This window comes from Aythya ferina (genome assembly GCF_964211825.1).
Source record: "Aythya ferina genome assembly, chromosome: 5".
NCBI lineage: Eukaryota > Metazoa > Chordata > Aves > Anseriformes > Anatidae > Aythya > Aythya ferina.
The window spans coordinates 20722694-20738992 of record NC_140301.1 but is presented as its reverse complement, the minus strand read 5'-3'; the positions used below and the strand labels follow the sequence as shown (position 1 = coordinate 20738992).

The following is a 16299-nucleotide window of genomic DNA, read 5'->3' as shown; positions in this document are numbered from 1 at the left end:
AGGGATTAAGAGTGCCCACCTGCTCCAAAAGGGAGGATGCTGATAGCTAGTGCAGGCCCTCAGGGTTTGATCCCTCTGTCAGGAGAGGAAATGGAACCTTGTATCTCTATTTTTCATAACCATCCTAACCAATAAGCTGCTGTGTGAACAGAAGTACGCCTACTCCTCTTCTAGATTCTGATTTTGAGTAAAGTCACAACTTGTGTGGCATTTTGTGCCAAAGGGATGTTATTTAGGCAGGATCTGAGGACACTTCAGATCAGGGCACATTACTGGAGGTAAGTGTCAGGCAGTGACAGAATACCTCTCACCTTGCTTGTGAGGATGTTTGTGGCATGAACAGAAGAACCAGAGAGGCAAGGGGAGCCTGTGGGAACTGAAGAGTCTATTTAGAGGCTCTCAGGATTTACTTGGAGTTAAAGGATTGCAGTTCCAGTCCTAGATGCCTTCAAAATTTCCAATTTTATTTGCCTCATTCCTGTGGCATGTGCTTGTTAATTAACATTTGCAAACAGCTTAGATGGAAAGTGCTCTGGAGGTGGGTCATTATGTTTAAATGTGTGTGTATATGTGTGTGTGAATATATATACATAGGTAGTTTCACTGGTCCCAATAGAGATATCTTAGTCTGTGTTCTCCTCAGAGATAACAGTCTTCTTCAAAATGATTTGACCTCTAAAGTTAACCAAGAAATAGGGTTTGAAGAGACTTCAGTTGGGGAAAAGAAAACTGAAGGGTGTTAAGTTCTGAGCACAGTTCTTTGTTATTGAATGCAGTCATAATCTTTTTTATAAGCTTGCTCTTCAGGTCATGGAGGATGCTTGACTTTGTTTCTACTGCTGTATGGTGAATTGTTACTTTTTTGACTAGTGTATGAATGAACTCAACACAGGAGGATGTCAAAATATCAGTCCTCATAACAAGCTTGAGATAGTTTGTGAGTTAGTGTTTGTGGGACATACCCAAGTCAACAGCAAGCTTGAACTGTTTGTTCTTTAGCTACTGATTTTCCTGAGAACTTTTTCTTAGAAGTTTGGATGCAGTATATTTTCTGTGAACAGGGCAGTAATCTTTGCTGAAAGTTATTCTATGTTCTGAAATCATCCATAAAGTTTATTCTGCAACATTCTGCGACATAATTCCAGCTCTATGGACTATAACAAATTTGTTCATGCTTTTATTGTTGTATATATTTGCAGAGTGTAATCTTTTTTTTTCTTTTTTTCTTTTTTTCCTTTTTACCTTGCTTTGTTCTTAATAAATACGTTTGTTCTGAAATAAGGATGTGAAAAGACAAGCATGCCTACTATTGAAGGACAGGATGCTTGTGCCTAATGCATTAGAGCAATTGTTCAGGAATAATTCATCTTATGTGAAGATTACCCCTGTAAGACTGCCAAGGTCACAGAGACTTTAGATCAGTTGCATTTATACTGCTTGTGTGTGCATTAAAGGGGGTGGCTTTAACATTTCATTACAGTTCTTTGAAACATTTTAAAAATTATTTCTAAGTTTTGTATTCCCTATTTCCACATTTGATACATCTTTTCTTTCCTTCTCCCCACCCCTTGTCTTTTTGTTATTTGTATCACCGTGCTGGTTTAAATTCTGAGGTACTTCTGTTCTGCTCTAGAGCAGTAGTTTCCAATTGTGGGGTCTGGAGCCTAGATGTGGATTGCGAATGAAACCCTCAGAACTACTGCTTTGCAATGTATAGATTCTCCATGAGATACCTTTCAAGCAAGCTTTTGTAGAAATTATGAGTTGAGGGGAGGATGTGAGCATACCAGAACTTCAGGACCACACATCTAATTCAGCATTCTTAACAGAAGCCTTTCTAACGCATTTAAAATAAAGGAGCCAGAAGTACATCTTGAAATTCAGGCATTTCAGAGACACAACAAAAGTCTAAGCCAGAAATATGAATTCTTTTTTTGAGAAATTGTGCACTTTTACTGAAGGTACATTTCATAAAGTTTGTTTTCTGTAGATCTGGGAAACTCTTTAGATTATTGGAACTAAGCCACTTTCTACCAGCTGAGAACTGGCCTATAAACCCTTTAAATATATTTCTACTTTCTTCCTGTCAAGCTATTTCTTCACCCTAAAATGTCTATTATCTGTAGTTTTTGTTCGTGGGCTTTGTGACTAGCAACAAAATGAAATGAATTTGCTTTGTTTTAGAAGACAAATCTGGGGCAGTCTGCCTGTGACCCACTGGTGTCTGTGACTAGCTTTAAACTGCTTGATTGTATTAAAAGAGGCTTTGCAAACTAATTTAAATATTTTACACTAGTACTTATATGGATAATAAAGCCGTAGTTTTAACGGAGATTTATGTTACTGTGAACTGAGAACGAGATGGCCCGCAGCATCATATTTGAGAGGGAATTTCTGTGGAAGGCTGTCAGCTAGAATGTTAGTCTGCCATTGGAAGATGTTTTAGAAACCCTTGCCAGTATTAAATGTTGAAAAATTGTTGAATGTGAATTCCTATGTTATAACCTCTGTAGGTAAATCCCATGACTGTGTTATACATGTAATCCCACCAGTGAAGAATTTGTACATTTATGAATGAGTTAATGACTGGATGAAAATTTTCTTGGAGTTTGCTCAAATTTTCCCCACTGGTGTGGTCAAAATCTTGATGAGTTCAATCTTTATAAAATAAATAAATAAAAGTTGAAATGGAGAATGAGCACTTGAAGTCCTGACATACATCCATTGTTGTATAGGCTGCTTGCATTATCTTGCACAGGAGAGGAGAGCACCGAGTTCCTAGCCTCATCACCAGAAAGAATATGGGCCTCTGAGGTAGTTACTGTTGACAAAGAAGAAGGCTGGCCCCCTGACACCAGCATGAAGTCTTGAAAGCATCTCAGCTCATGAACAACCTGCACTTAAAAAAAAAAAAAAAAAAATCTTGTAGAATTAGTTTGGTTAGAAAACCTCTGCACTGTTCATTTATTATTTAATCTTATTTTACTTTGTACAGTTGAGCTATCTGGCCTAGTGTGAGGCTTCACACAGCCAATTACTTCAAGGTGTTTAGTTCATTTATTATTTAAAGCATAAATCTTGTACAGGTTGTCCATTGATGACCCTGTGAGGAGTCTATAGTAAATGCCTTTCATCATTGCTGACTGACTCATGCACATGGACCTACCTGCTGAGCTAAATAGGGCAGGAGAACTGATGGATTTGTAAGATATTGGATTTAATAGTTTTTTTTTTTTTTAAATGTTTGTTTGATTGAAGTTAGTATGTATCGTTGAAGACCAGTGTTAGAATTTAAGAAGAGATGAAATTCTTATATTGTGTCATTAATTTGTGCTTGGCTCTCCTAATTGAAAACAGTGCTCCATTCTTTTTCTATGCTTTGTACCTTGAAATATATTTTGAGAGCTGTGTTGCTTGAACTAAGTGTTGCCATAGGAAGCTACCTAAGGTATTTAAGAGTAGATTCTCAGAGATTTCCTATTTAAAACATAGGTCTGGGGCTATGTTTGTTCTCCTCCCTCCTCAAATCATCTTTCTTAGTCTCACTTTTAAGCCTAGTGCAGTAATACCAGCAAGGTGCTTTCTCTGAATGGCTTGGAGAGAAACTTGTTCAACTAATGTGCCGATTGCAGCTGATGGGTTTATGTGCCATTAGCAGTGTCTGTCCCACACTGAATGTGCCAGGTATTTAACTGGGGACTGGTACTAATTTCAGAGCTAATACTAAGCCGTTCCACATCAATGCTTACAGCAGGTGGTTTGAATTGACAGTGTAAAGGGAGAAAAAAAAAGTGAAAGAAAATTACCATTGTACTATAGAATTTCTCTGATTGAATTGACTGATTATACTGTCAAAAGAGCATTGGGAAACTGGCAGTGCTTATGAGGAGGAAAGAAATGACAGGATTCTTTTTTTAAAAAAAGGTTCTCTTACTTTGCACAGTCAAATATTTCAAAATGATGAGATTTGCTGTTGAAGGTTTTAATCTAGCACTTAAGAAATCTGTGTGTTGTCTAATTTATCTCTTTTAAAGTTAGTATCCTGTGTAAACTGATCCTGCAGTGTTCTTACTTTTTACTGTCCCCTTTCACTAATAGCTGAACCAGCATTATGCTAAAAAAAAAAAAAAGTGTATCCCATCTTTCCATGCTAACTCTGCTTTTGAGTTAAAACAATCTCTAACAGCCACCTTCCAAAGCCAACAACACTCCAACACTGTTGTATCAGGGCAGAGGGTGCAGTTGTGATGTGAAGAGTGTATGTAAAGGAGTAGTACTACTCATAGTAATACTCAGTAGCTTATAGTATTGCTAACTTTATCAAACATACAAACAATGTTTGAAATGAATCTGCTTAACTGGTTTAATACCTAATTCCAGTTGTAATTGAGCTATTTCACAGGAACAACACCAGACACAGATCAGTGAGAAAGTCTGAATGTGTTTTACATTACTAAAAAAAAAAAAAAAAAAAAAAAAACAACTAAATTATTTGGTAATGCCCAGTTTCTCTGTTCATTTCAAGTTATTAACTATGCCTTGTGATAGCACTGTGTTTTTTTTGTTTTGTTTTGTTTTTTTAAGCTCGTGTCTGCTCAGACAAATTTTCTCTTGATTGTATAATCCCACTGATTTCACCTGGCAAAATTTGGGATTTCTGTTAACAGCTCCAGGGGAGAGATTGTACAACTCTTTGATAGCAACAGTGACCAGGATGCAAAATTGTATGAAGGCCCTTTAAAAGATACTTTTGTTATCAATCTCTCCTTGCCTGGCTGGTATAAAATTTCATGAATGTGAATAAAGTAAATATTGCCTAATTCTTTCTGACATTACAAAAATGGCATTGACATAAGAATCTTTCTTCTAGCTTGTGTGTAAACTATGTTTCTTCATTAAGAGTAAAAACTAAATAGGAAACATAGAAGTTGGTTTCTGCATTAAATAAATCTCATAAATCAATCCGGAGGTGGTTTGATTCCAGAAACCAGTTGGAATTTGTGACAGAAACCAGTTGGAATTTATGACAGTTAATCTTAATAATCTTAATCTTTCTAGAGAAATTGTGTTCAACCTGTGAAGACAGAATACAGTATAGGTTGCCAGGATTCTTGTACAGATGTCAGGGTATCTTCCTTTTTTGAGCTTTGTGGTTTATTTAAGTATGGAATCATTGAACATTAGGCTAAAATGGAATCTGGGGCAAGTGGAGAGAAGCTTGCTAATCTTCAGTCATGATGGGACAGAATGTTATATCTAACCTAACGTATCTAATGATAGAACACATCTTACGTATAAAGGTATTTTTATATGTCAGTAGGAAGCTTCATTGTGTGAGGAAAGAAAAAAATTTTCTCTTTAGAAGCATGTCAGGGCATGTATATTTTTGATGCACCAGTTATAACGGTGAAGGCTATGGCTACTTTATAATTATTCCAATGCACTGTTGCAAAACAGTGGGAAACTACATTCCATAGGACTTCTATGGTGACTACAGAATTTGTTCCATTGCTTCTAGAGCAACCAGTTGTAGCTTAGGGTAGCTTTAGGGCTCATACATGGAGCTATGCAGTTCTACTTGCCTTTGAATTGTAATGCTAAAAGCAAATATAAAATATTTTGCTTGTTGTATTTATGCTATAACCTCCAGATTTTATCTATCTATAGTTTGGCAAATGTAGCAGCAGAACCTGAAAAGAATACAATATATCTTTAAATTGTCCTCTTATGTCAATCAAATTGTACAATAGGTTTGTTCTCTTTGCATTTAAAAGAAACCTGATCCTTGCTGCTTTAGGCTTTTACTGGTTGTAAACATTGATATTGCAAGGAGGAAAGTATTTAGTTTAGACCACATTTATCTCGGAGACATGTCTGCTTTAAGTTGGTGTTTGGGCTCTTTACCAATTTGAAAGGAAAAAATAGTGTGAAAGAATGATTAGCCTTACTTGTTGGATTCATACATTTAACTTCTCTTTGTGTGTGAAATGAAGAGAGATATCTTACTATTTCATAACTGACAGCATGAATGGTGTTGATCCACATATTTGTAATGGAGGGGGAGTTAATGCTGGGTAGCACATGGAACAAAAATGAAATGGTCAGTGTGTTGTATAGAATAAAAAGAGGTTAAACTGATTGCTATTCATTGCTCTGAACATATTGCTAGGTGGAGATTAAGGATCAATTCTTCTTTTACTGTCACTCTACCTACCTAGGATTAGTTTTTGGCATAACTTAAACCTAGGATCTCAATATGTTTTATTTGGCTGTCAATTTACGTTGATGAGAGCTGAGGAAACTTAAGTCCAATTCTACAAAAGGAAAATCAGCATGTATTAAGCTTTGTGGAAGAAGTTACTCATGACCTCATTCTTTACCTCAAGAACATTTTATGTCATCATTTACCCAAGATGCACGTTTGTTTTCTGTTCCTTCCCTCCATCTTTAAATTTAATCCTCATTCCTGAATGCGTCGCCGTTCCTTATTCCAACTCATGGTGAAAGAATTAAGAGCATTCAATAGCAGGGAAGGGTATATGGCATGTATCTAGAAGCAGTAAGGTTTCATTTCAAAACACCTTTGAAATGAAAAGTAAAAACATCTTGTACAAGAGAAAAACAACTGCTCCGAAATGCGAATGGAGACTTTTAACATGGATAAAGTGCAAGGTGAAAATCTGTGGTAGATGTGCAGAGTAGGTGAAAAATTAAAAGTAAGGGGAAGTAATTTTCCATTTTGTGTGAATGCAGAAATGGAAACATGGCCCATGGACAGTGCTCCAGACGTGTTGAAACCACCATTTAAATATGACCTGTTTCAAATTTTACTCTGAGAATATATTTTTTCCAATTGCTAAATGATAGAAGTCTCTGCTGAATTTCTTGACTTTTCTTCAAATCTGTTGAAAACTACACTCACGGCAAATTGGAAATAACATTATAATATCATTTACTTTGGAAGGGTTGGAAACTTTGTATTTATTTTTTTTTTTTTCAGCATTATGGGAGTTCTGTAGCCCTCTGGTGGAATGTAAGGAGAATCTGCACGTAAAATATTTGATAATCAGTTATTACTCAATCATGTTTTACCAGACAGCTGAATAATAGGTTCTTTCCCTTGCTCACACAAGAGTGGTGTTCTCAGTGATAAAGCCTGAGTTTCCAAGTGTCATTTGAAAAGCTCAAATCATTTTTTTTTTTTTTTTAATTTTAATGTATATTGCAACAGTGCAGGGCACAAGATGTAAGAACTCGTGAATAACATGACTAGTTGTGGAGAGACTGCTTGGTAAGAAGGGTAACAAGAAGTTTCTATGTCCTAATCAGAAATGTTCAGCCTTCCTGCTAAGAGATCTTCAGTCTGCATCCATAAAAGAGGGTTTGATTAAGGACAACCATTGCATTTTGTCAGGAATTGACACTGAGTTCTGACAAAGAATTTTATTTTATTTTTCTTGCTGAGAGTTAAAAGCAAAACTTCATCCAGAGTACTGCTGTGGTAACAGGAGAGGAATAAGTAGTGAGATATTAGCAGTGTGGAGTCATGCAGTCTTAAGAGACAGTGGGAGCCAATTTCCTGGTAGCTAGTGCAGGTGGGGATAGGGGAGCAGCAATAACAGATTGCGCAAGAAGCGGCAGGGCATTAGCAGCTTACTTTTCAAGTGGTGTAACCTTCACGTAGGTGACTGTAAAGACAACACTGGAGCATGGATCCTATTGATGTACATGGAATGGGTCATGTCAAAGTGAATAGAAAGGCAAAGGAAAATAAAACCACAGTATCAAGAATAAAGATTTGCAGGCTTGGAAGTGTGGAGATCTGCTGGGTGAGACTGAAAGGAAGACTGGGCAGTCAATTCCAGCAGGAAAAAATAAATGATTCCTCTGGGGCTGGGCCCTGAACTCTGGCTTCACAAAAGCTGTGTTTGGAAAGAAGGGAAAAAGGGGAATTCAGGGAATTAGGGTTCTGAAAGTAGGCCTTGAAAAGCATTCTTTTCTTGTCACGGGGTTGAGCCAGTAGAAGAAGGAAAAATAACATAGCTGGTGAATCTGAAGTTTGTAACTGGCAGTAGGAATTGCTCACAGAAGGTCAAATTTAGTTTACTACAGCATGGGAGCTAGCAGTGTGTAGAAAAAAGAAACCAATGGCAATGTTAAGTAGTCCAACCCTTCTCACTGTGCAGCTGGCAAATTTTAAATTAGTTTTAGTCCTTTAGCTGAGAAATCATGTTGGGTCTAGAGATGTAAAATGTTTACAGATATGCCTGGTCTCCTAAATATATCATAGAACCACTAAGTTCGGAAAAGACCCTCCATCATCATCTGGTCCAACCATCCCCCAACCACCACTATCACCCACTAAGCCATGTCCCTAACCACCACATCCAGCCTTTCCTCAAACACCCTCAGGGATAGTGACTCCACCATGTCCCTGGGAAAACTGTTCCAATGCCTAACTATTCTAAAAAGAATTTTCTCATTTCCAACCTGAACCTCCCCTGTCACAACTTGAGGCCATTCCCTCTAGTCCTATTGCTAGTTATCTACAAGAAGAAGCCAACCCCCGGCTCCCCTTTTTTTCAGGTAGCTGTAGAAAGCAATAAGGTCTCCCCTGAGCCTCCTTTTCTCCAGGTTAAACAACCCCAGTTCCCTCAGCTGCAGCTCATAGGACTTGTGTTCCAGGCCCTTCACCACCTTAGTAGCCCTTCTCTGGGCATGCTCTAGGGCCTTTGATGTCCTTCTTGTCCTGAGGGGCCCCAAACTGAACACAGCACTCAAGGCATGGCCTCATCTGAGCTGAGTACAGGGGTACGATCACCTCTGTGGTCCTGCTGGCTGCACTATTCCTGATACAAGCCAGGAGGCTGTTGGCCTTCTTGGTCACCTGAGCACACTGCCAGCTCATGTTCAGACAAGCATCAACCAACCCCCCTGATCCTTTTCCTTCTGCACAGCTTTTCAGCCACTCTGCCCCAAGCATTGGTGTGGCTGTGGCCAAAGTGCAGGACACAGCACTTGAACCTCATCCTATTGGCCTCTGCCTGTTGATCCAACATGTCTATCTTGTCTATGATAAGATAGATCAGAAGTGGAAGGTCAGTGAAGTTGCCAATAGAACATGAGCATTTAAATTAAACCTTATTCTGCTATCACCAAGTGGGAAGACACTTTCAGGTAATGCACGCTCAAACTATACATTCTAATATAAGTCATGAGCAAAATTTATACTCATTTAATTCCAGATGCTATGGATGTTGCTGAGTTGCTCTGATAATATTTGATTGATTGTTTGAAATAAGAGATATGCAAAGCTGAGTTTCTCAGAAAAGCAGTAGTTTGTCCCTACTTTCACTAGCTCACCAGCACACTGCCTCCTCCAGGACATTCTTGCACCTTTATCTGTGTTTGTGCAATAGCAAGCTGAACTTGTGTCTTAAAACCATGAATGGATTTCTTTCCCTTTTTGCAGAATTTCAAGACCAAATCCTTTGTTAGCCTTTTCAGAAATAAATTTAATTGCTCCCAAGCCAGGATGCTTTATGCCAGGTTTCAGTCTGTAGCCACTTCTCACTGCCAAGTTCTGAACCCCTGAAAATACAGGCTTATAGAACTGCTGACACAACCTTAACTGTAATAATGCGAATGACACCGCCATAACACTAATGATAAATGGCATACATTTTAAAACATTTAAAATGATCATAGCCTTAAAGTCAAACACATCTGGGAAATATTAATGGTATATGAACTGCCCTGTGTGGATCTGAATTATGAACAGAACAGAGATGGAAAGAGATAAATTGCATAATAAATCATTTTACTTATTGTATTGTTTACTTTTAAAAAAACATATATACTTTCTGTTTATGCAGCATGTCAGCTATTTGAAAAAAAGATGAATAGTTCTAGATTCATATTTATTCCAAAGGATGAATATTTAGCACTCTGTGGTGTCATGCTGACTTCAGAGAAATAATTACAGTATATGGTTTTACCAACAATGATGCTCAGAAGCCATTGAGTTTGTATATATTTAGTATGATTTTATCCTCTGATCAGTTTGTTCTTTTTTGTGTCATGAATTTATGGAAGTCAGGTGTTTTCAGTCTTTCTTTCTAGTTTGGTAGAAATGGCACATACAGCATTGATGGTACTAAATGGACAGTTAGTGTTTCAGTGTTTCATAATTTACTGCATTACAATACCCTGATACTGGGACTACTACGAATATTTTGAGACTTTTTTTCCAAATTTGGCAAACTCCATGAAACCCCACGTACAAGGGATTCAGGGAGCTTTTCTAATATTTCTTATCTTTAGGAATGTTGTGGGATTAAGTCAGATGTACTTGATTTAAAATCCTTCACTGAGTACTGAAATAATATCTTGTGTGTGTGTGTGTGTGCATTTTCAGAGGTGTACCTGAGCCACACTTACTGCATTGCTGTATAAGATGCTGTATGGGATTCCTGGATAAGATGATGTACAGGATTTTTCAAGTGGTTGTCTATGGATTTACTTAGATCCATCATGGTAGTAGATGCAAACGTCTCTCCCATCCTGCTCACGCATTGATCAGAATGTGGTCCACTCTTTCTTATCCTTATTTCCTCATCTTTTTATATTTTTTCCCTCTCCTCCTGTCTCCTTACTGAAGAACACTGATGTATTTTTTTTTCTTCTGCAGTCATTCCCCATGATTGCTGGCCTTCAGGATGGGCTCTCGCCTCTTGTTCAGGCAGCTCGGCTGCTTTTCTTCAGGTGTTAAGGAGCCCCAAGCAGAAACTTTCCATACCTAGGTGATATGCATCCTGAAATGAAAGAGAAGTGAGCATTCAGTTTTCAGAAAAGTTAAAACATCATGAAAAAATAGAATTATCTTGTGAGGTGTTAACACTTAAAAGACTATTTTATTCTGGATTAGAAATTAACATCTAACGAATGATTCTGTGAAATACTATTAAGAATAAATCACTAAATAGTCACATTTCATCCCACATTATGACTTAAAAGAACCAAATCCTTAATATCCAAATTTTCAAATAAGTGTAACAGCAACATCAGTCCTGAAAGGTATTTTTTACATGAGAAACGGGAAAGGATTTTTTTTCATTTTTTTTTTTAAGTGTGGGTAGCAGTTACATATAACCTGAAGGTTATTTTATATATATATATATATTTCTGGAGACATTCATGTTTTAGATTAATTTACATGCATTGCCAAATCTTTTTGCAATCAGTTTGAGAAATTAATTTGGAATCTGTTCATAATATTCCATGTTCTTGAGTTTCTCTTCTGTTTATGGGAATTTTCCCTTGATTAATTTGTTCTTTCCCTAATCTCTTCCAAAAATCCTCACTGAAATAAGAATTTGAGTCTCCTGAGGCGATTTGCAAACACATTCTCATCTACAATTATGCTTGTTTAATACTTGTCTTAAGGCAGTGAAATACTGAGCTTGTACTCCAGGTTCTCTGTAGTTTCCTGTATACTTGTTCTATAGAGGTTATTGTACACTACTGACATTGTGTGTCTAAAATACACTATTTCTGAACAGGATCCCAATAAGCTTCTGAGCAGAGTTATTAGTTAAGAGGGATGTATCAAACCCAGAACTCTGACATGATTCACAATATCCCTTAAGATGGTGTCTTATTTTAATAAATAGTTCACTGTATTTTTTGTATAAAATGAAAGCTAATGTGGGCTGTGGTCCAGAAAAGCACTTAGACATGTACGTAACTTTAAACATAAATAGGTTAATTGACCTCAGTGATGCTGGTCATGAGCTTCTAATTGTTTATTTATTTATTTATCTATTTAAACATCCTGTGGAATCAAGCTCACCGGAAATATTTCTGCTCAAGGGAGCAAGAACACAAGGTAGCAACCTGCAAATGTAATTTATTTCGCTTTTGTTGCACTGTGACTACTACTACTAATAGAACAGCATTGTTTTTGAAAGTAGCTGTTAGAGCAAATGGAGAGGAACTAGCACTTGGTACCTGGCAATGTATTAGGTAGGACCCAACCCTGCTTTTTATTTAAGAAATGTTAATATAGAACTAATCTGTACAGTGTTATATGTGACTTGCTTTTGCTTTCTGGTACTCTTGAACCCTTCAGTAGAACTCTTGCTTCTTTTTCTAAGTAAATAAACAAGGAAAAAGATTGTCCTAATACTTGCAGTTGCACAAGCTGCAGTATTCAAAATATTAGGCCATCAGTTTTATTTTGAGTTGAATTTGCTGAGAACACAATGATTATTTTCTAAAATTGTGGGGTGGTCTGTGTTTGTGTATGTCAGGGAAGCCAGGGAGAATATGTTTAATCGTACTCTCTATTAAATTAACATGGAGAGAGAAACACATTTAACAGTGAGCAGTATGTTGCCTGAATCCTGCAAAGTCCCTTGTAGAAACATTCTTAAAAGACGTGTGTTTTTGTGGCACTGCTGTGTGGTCATTGTTTGCTTCATCTGTTTGGTAAATGCAGCTGATAGAGTAGGTGCCCCCTAAACTCCATTGCGGACTTTACTGAGAGACTACAAAAATAAGTGGAACAACTTATGTTGAGTGTCGTATTTGAATTCTTGGCATAAATCAATCAAGTATCGACTGAGCTAAACACATTTTGACACCCAAAGTTTCTATAATCTAGGTGTCTGGGAGTGATATAAACGACAGTGGGCAGATCAGGTCATGGTTCCAAGCTCTGCTTTCCCCATTAGAGTCATTTTGTGATGCACTCATTTATATTATGTGCATGCAAAGATCAAGCACCCAAAGTGATCCCTAAAAACTGCTCTTTGAAATTAAATAATCCAGTGTGGCTTTTTCTTTCCAAGTTAGAAACAAAGATCTCTTATGTATGCGTAGGAAAGTATGTGCGTATACGTGTATGATGTGTGAATACATCCACATGCTTATTTTGCCAGTAATCTGTTGCCTAGACGAAACACATTTTCTAGCCACTTATCATAGGCTACTTCTCCTCTGCCGTTATAGGTGTGACTGTAGCATTCACAGGCATACCCAAACTAGTTTCCACCAAAAGCCATCAAGCTATAGCAGCACGGATTTCAGTGCATGTTAAGTGCCCAAATATGCAAATGCCCGGCTGGTTGCCTCTCTTCAGCGCTCTGGGACTGGTGATATGTGATGTTACCATCATTCATATCGCAGCTAGCTTTGGTCTGCCTGCATTCACACATTCGCACCTCTGCTTGCTGTGGAGACAAAGCCCTGGTGTATTATTTGGAAGGCAGCATCCTATTACAATTTTCTGTAAATGTGGAAGTGGTCTTTTTCTAAAAGGAAGAAATTGCACAAGACTGTATTATGAAAGCTGGTACGATTTCTGTGCGGCTTCTAGTGTTGGGTAAAGCACAGGAACCACATGGATTAATTGAATATGGGTCAAAAAACTGTATCCAAAGAGTCTACCTGTGCTCCTGCTTCTGTCATTTCTGATGCCTGAAAAGCTGTTACCTCCACATGTTCTGCTTCAGATGCCAATGCATGCTCCAGGGAGAAGGACATACTTTGCATCTATGCATATCAAGATGAGAATAATCAATCAGGTCCCCCCCCCCCATAAAAAGTGCTTGGAAGATTGAAGTTTGTTCTTCAGCAGACAAATTCTTTTGTGTTAACTGTTTTCTGAGGTTCCTGCTTTAAAAAACAATAACAATGAATCAAAGGTTGAACAATATTCTGTTTCTCACGGTTCTATGACAATGGAAATACGATATAATTCAATAAAATTTGATTTTCAGTTTAGTAAGAATCCATTTCACTGAAATAGTTCAGTATCAAAGACCTTCCTTAACAGTAAGAGAGAAAAAAAAAAAAAAAGGCCTGATTGTGCTAACGTTGTGAATAGTAAAGAATCTGACCATGCAATTCTTTATAGCAACAGTGCAATGTACTCTCTAGATCCAAATGTTTAAACTTCAGCAGTTCTCATGCAGATTAGGTAATTGTTTGCCTAACTGCCAGCTGTGAATTCAACTGCTGGTTAACTAGCCAAAAATGAGGATTTGCAGGTGAATAGAAATACTCAAACATTTTAGTAATGGTGGCTACTGCACAAAATCGAGATTTTTAACTTAACAGTTTTCAAAAAGTCACACCACTAAATTTATTGAATGTTTTCTTACCTTTTCATATTTCATGAAAGAATAGTTTAAAATATATGCTCGGTTGAAATGTATGATTCTGTAAACTGTTAAAACTAACTCTAAATCTTCCATTTTACTGATAATGAGATTTTATCTATGTATACTTGATTATATTTTAAATTAGTGTTTGATAGTGCTTTGTGAACATTGCTATTGATTTTGTGACTAATTTACTAAATCATTCAATCATTCTTTTGCATCTGAAGAAAAAAAAAAGGTATTACTTTGAAATGAAATAAAAATGAAGTGATGTCAGATGTTTGGCTGGATACTCTTTAAGCAACCAAACTTTTGCTGGTGTATCCCCTGCTGGAATAAATGTATTTGCTAAAAGTATGGAAAAAAATCACATCCCTCACTAATACTTCTACGGCTGCTGTACTTAGCTATACTTCACTGGAAAGTGAATGGAATAGTACCAGAAAAGAGGTCTAATAGTTTATTCCATTTGGGGAATAAATGTAATGCAATTTTTCCCCTCTTCTGCCAGTGTAGGCTATGCTACAATTACACAGGGTGTGGGAGCAGGGGGATAATATAACTATTAAGGCATATGCACACTTGAATTTCTTATACTATTTTTTTTGTTTGCTTGTTTGTTTGTTTTTTGAGGGGGGGTTGTTTCTTACAAATAACTGATTTGGGGACATCTATAAAATAATTCAAAGAACATCTGTAAAATGTGATCAAAGAACCATGTTAGAATTTGTCTTGCACTGAATATGAAAACTTTTTCCTTTTAAGCCTATTCTTTTTCATTCAAGTAAATTGAGCTGTTAAGAAGACTGCAAATTCTTTCAATTTCATCTTACAGTCTCAAGTCTTCCATATGTTTTATAAGTCGTATTTTGCCATTTTGCGTTATCTCCAATTAAGTAACAATTTCAGTACAATGTATTTTGAATATTCTGTATGTTCTCAGTTTTTCATGAAATGAGCTTATACATTGTAGCACATCAAACAAAAGCAGAAAAGACACAAGAATGCAGCTGTTTATTACTAGCTGATGAAGAATTAAATAACTTTTTTGGACCATCTGCAAAGCTTACTCATATGGCCTCTGCTTTTTGCTGTCATAAAATGTAGCTTTTGAATTAGTGGTGAATTGGAGCTCTGAAATTATCACTACTAATCATGTATTGTGAAAGAATGGAAATACACTATTCACAGAATCACTATTGCTTGATTTTTATAGTTACTGTATTCACTTTTTGTGACAGTGGCATATTTGAGCATGTCTTATCTCTCGCCTTATCTGTTCTTAATTTAAAGTGCTAATAATGAGGGAAGGGTATGCCCCTAATCCAAGGTTAGGAGGTGAGAAAGATTAATCTAAATGGGGTCACAAGGTTTTCCACCTCTCCCTTCACTGGGGACTTACATTAGACAGCCCTTTCTAGGGTGAGGGAGAGCCATGTGAATAAAGAATTTTTTGAAGCAATAGCAAGGTGGATTAGGGCTGCATATCTGGCTTTTTGTTCTAAATGTTGCTGTTCTCTATTTGAGAAATTATAGGGAGCTATGGTTAAATATTGTGCCTTTCTGGAATAGCAGTAAAGGGGCAGAAGCATTTGCAGAAGCCCAGCTGCAACGGTCAGTCTTGTGTCTCAGGATTGTTGGGAGAGTCAATCCATTTGTGGAACATGTAGAAGGGAGGAAAGGACATGGGGCATACCTCTTTTGGGGAGGGGACTTCTACACAGCACTCCCAGACAGTTGCTACAGGGCCTGATTTCTCTGCAGCTGGTCCCTTGTGCCTTAGTCTTCCACATGGCATAGGTCAGGTTGGAATGATCTTTGGAGGTCACCTGCTCAAAGCAGGGCCAAACAGCACATCTTGCTTAGTGTTTACCCAGTCAGATTTTCAGTATCTTCATGAATAGAGACTCTTCAGGCTTCTCTGAGCAACTTGTTCTAATGCTTATCTACTTTGGGGGGGGTGTCTGATATTTAATTGGAATTTCCTGTGTTACAGTTTGTGCTTGCCTCTCCTCCTGTTACCGTGCGCCTTTGCAGAGTCTGGTTCCGTCTTCTTTGTATTGTCCTGTCAATGGGTGTTGATAGCAGTGACCTCTCTTTAGCACTCTGTTCCTGAGGTTGAATAAACTTGGTT

The 16299-nt window shown here is 37.3% G+C and overlaps 1 protein-coding gene and 1 long non-coding RNA gene across 12 annotated transcripts in view; one reads left to right on the top strand and one right to left on the bottom strand.

Annotated features, from left to right (window-relative positions):
- NPAS3 (neuronal PAS domain protein 3) overlaps positions 1 to 16299 on the top strand; it is a 615258-nt gene that overhangs the window by 146719 nt on the left and 452240 nt on the right. The gene's annotated exons all lie outside the window — the stretch shown is intronic.
- Positions 2593 to 15978, bottom strand: LOC311437650. The gene is made up of 3 exons (XR_014693608.1): positions 15862 to 15978; positions 10441 to 10814; positions 2593 to 2899 (listed from the first exon to the last, which is right to left on the bottom strand). It is a non-coding gene; the product is annotated as an uncharacterized lncRNA (long non-coding RNA).